The following is a 3,447-nucleotide window of genomic DNA, read 5'->3' as shown; positions in this document are numbered from 1 at the left end:
AGCTTTCATTTTGGTTGAAAAGTTAATTAAAAAACAAATAAATTTCTAATTATTGTGTGGGCTAAAATGTTGATGGACTATTATAGCCAGAAATTCTTTACTTTGCCAACGGCAGTCCTACTGTAGAAATGGACATGTTTAGATATGCGGCTATCGTCTTGTAACCATTTGCAGACTCTTTAAGGGGAACACACATCTGACTTATTTATATGGCATGTTTTTTTTTCTCTTCTCCCATTTTTAAGAAGAGTTTCTCTTCATATTTATTGACCAGAGAAACAAAGATTCAAACAAACCCTCTAATAATTGCTGAGGGGTGCAGGGGAATATGGTTGTGTAGTTCATATATGTCCCTCAAGGTAATTTGTGGGTGGTGCTATGGGAGTATTGGGTTCTGGGGTAGCTTTTAAATGCTGTCCCTTCCTTGACTACCAAAATAGGGGATGTATTCAAAAAAGCTGAGCTTCTCACCATTCCTATGGTCATGAAATATGGATCATAATTGAGAGAATTACTTGTAGATCATCGTGTTTTCTCCATTAGGTGACTGGACACCTAATGGCATTTGTTTAGAGTGCTTTCTGGGTACCTCCCTTTAGATTTTTTGGGGGAAGACACAGAATTTGCTGGAAGGGACTAAATGTCCCTTCTGGTCTGGGAAATCCTGGAACCCCAGAATGAGCTGTGGTGTCACTGGAGACAGGTTTTCTTTCCAGAGCTGTTTCCTCAAATGTCCCAATCTTTTTAGCCTACTTCCCAAGATTAGTGAATGGAAAGGTAGAAGTAAGCTGAGGTTAGTATAATAACTTCAGCTAACTCTTCCACATCTTCACCAAAGGCGTGAAATGATTGGAAAGGCTCCTATTCTTTCCTTTGTACTGCCTCCATCTATTCGTTTTGTGCCATATGTTACCTTATCACTGGTTTTAATTTGTTATGAACAATTGTAATTAAGTGTTACTGTCATTGTTTGGGTCTCAAAAATAATTTTATGTTTCTAAACAGAGTAACAGTTCACTGAAACAGCATCCACAACCAGAAGGTGAGAAATACTTTTACATATGGGTGGACTTGCATTTAAATACATGCCAAACTTTTATTTTATTCCAGGGGATTTTTCGCCCTCAATTAATTGATTAAATATTGCTTTTATATTTAGAATATTCAAATTAAGTATGTTTGCTGGTAGATTCATCACAGCCTCCAAAACGACTCCTCATTCTTTCATCTATGTCTTTCCTGATTAAAGGTTGTGCCCTCAGTGGCAGGTTGTGTGCATGCGTTTCCCAGCGCACCTCCCAGCAAATGTGCCATGCTGACGCGTGTCTGTACGTGTTAATCACAGATGTCTATTTCTCCCCCACTCTGGCCTCCTCCAGACCTCCCATGGCTCTCCCCCCTGTCTTCCTGCCCCAAGCAACTGCAGCACAGGTGACACGAGGCAGCATGACTGGCGCACCACACATCCATCAGACGGCGAAAAGCAGCAGGAGTGAGCACACTGAGCTAAATTTGGGGGGTTATTATTCCGAAGAAGTATACTGCTCAAAGTTATGCAAGAATCTGGTATATATATATATATATATATATATATATATATATATACATTTCTAGTTGCGTTATCTTTATGAGATGTATAATTTTTATGTGTTACCAACATTGTCATTATGTGCCAAGTTAAAGTGACTGCTTTCGACTAGCCTCTTTCCCTTTTATCTGTATGTTAATATCTGATACCAAGAAATGTAATGGCCTATCTTGTTCAAGTGGGAGTAATGTGGAGGGTAATATCTTCTTTTTGACTTATGCCCTCTCCACTTCTGTGCTCATCTTTTCCCTGCTGCAAGCTGTGTGGCTCCGTCTGATGTCCGCTCACGCAAACACAACAGCTCTCCGTGTACACAAGAGAGCTCACTTGCACACAAGTACGCACACATAGACTTGCTGCAATTAGAGTCATATGGTATGAGCTGACTGCTTCCCACGGTTTCACCCCGTAAGGTCATTTTGTTAGATGAAGACAGCAAATACATCCAATACTGCGAGTTAGATATTATGAACTTACTTTGCAGGCATCTTTTCCTCTTACCAAGCTGTGAATTGTTTCTGTTTCATACTGTTTCATTCACAGCGTCTCTTTTTCTTTTTCCTTCTGTGAAACAGTTATTTTTCACAACCTACATTTTATTTCCCAATTGTACAACAAATAAAGTATGAAGGGCATTAATGCAAAGAGCTGCAGATGCTGAAATGAGTCAACAGCGCTGTGAAAATTGCTAAACATAAATGAATGTGACACTCTGAGATACGTGCTAAAGAACACCATTATTCTTTCACACAGTTGGTCTCTGTTTGCCTGCTAATATGTCTGTTAGTCTTGTCTGTATAACTGAATACCATTAATGTAGCAATTGCTGCCTTGTAGCAAAAGAAGTGGTTTGATCTTTGTTTAAAGTGTGTCAGCTTTTTAGCCTTATTAGTAGTTGGTTCTTCTTAGGGAATATGTGTGAAGCACTAGGGAGAGCACTTTAAAAGGTCACTAATGCACTCAGCTTGCTGAAGGGGAAAAAAGAAATACTGGATGTTTGTTTGGCCTTTTTTAACTATCTTTACAGTGACTTCTCTGGAGATCCAGACCACAACATTTGAAGATAGTGTGGTACCTAGACTGTGAGGAAAGGAAATGGAGAAAGTGTGAAACATTTACTGCAGAATACACATGCTCTGATCAGGAGTCTATGAATAATTGTATGCTATGCTAGCAGATGTGGTAATTCCAAGCCAGCAAAAGGAGTGTCTGACGTTCTAGCGGTTTCACTTTGCTGTGGTTGGAAATATGATGCAGTGTTTAACAAGCAGTGGGCCAGTGGAGCAGGGAGTTGTGGTCACTCTGTAACACTGACTCAGTGTGGGCCTGCAGATAAGAGCCTGGCCAGCTCAGCTCAGCCAGCATCCTTAGCTCAGCGAGTGACTACAGAGTACACCTGGGCTGGCAGCTTCCGACCATCCAGGGACAACTGGGAAAGGCTTCTTCCTCAGCTGCTGCCCAAGCTGACAAAGGGAATCATGTGCAGTGGTAGGAGCAACAGAGCAAGGGTGGCAGTGTTAATGTGTGACTATATTATACAGAGGTTTGTGTGTGTGCAGTTATGCAAGTATGCGTGTGCATGTGGTTGGGGCTCTAGCTCCAAAGAAAGTCTAGTCTACTAAAAGTTGCCTGTCATCCTAACCTTTATATTTGTCAAACAAGGTAGTGCACAATAAGTGCACAATAAGAAAAATATGTTTTTTAAAAGGTCAACTAAAAAAACAAAAACTGCCGGTAATGCACTCAGACATCACATTTCATGTAACACATTATATGAAAAAACAAAACTCTAAAAAGAGAAACAAATGTCATAATTGCATAACCAGCATTCAACTGACAAGGAAACATCAGTTGCCTTA

This window comes from Girardinichthys multiradiatus, chromosome X (genome assembly GCF_021462225.1).
Source record: "Girardinichthys multiradiatus isolate DD_20200921_A chromosome X, DD_fGirMul_XY1, whole genome shotgun sequence".
In the NCBI taxonomy this organism is placed as follows: domain Eukaryota; kingdom Metazoa; phylum Chordata; class Actinopteri; order Cyprinodontiformes; family Goodeidae; genus Girardinichthys; species Girardinichthys multiradiatus.
This window is presented reverse-complemented; position numbering follows the sequence as displayed.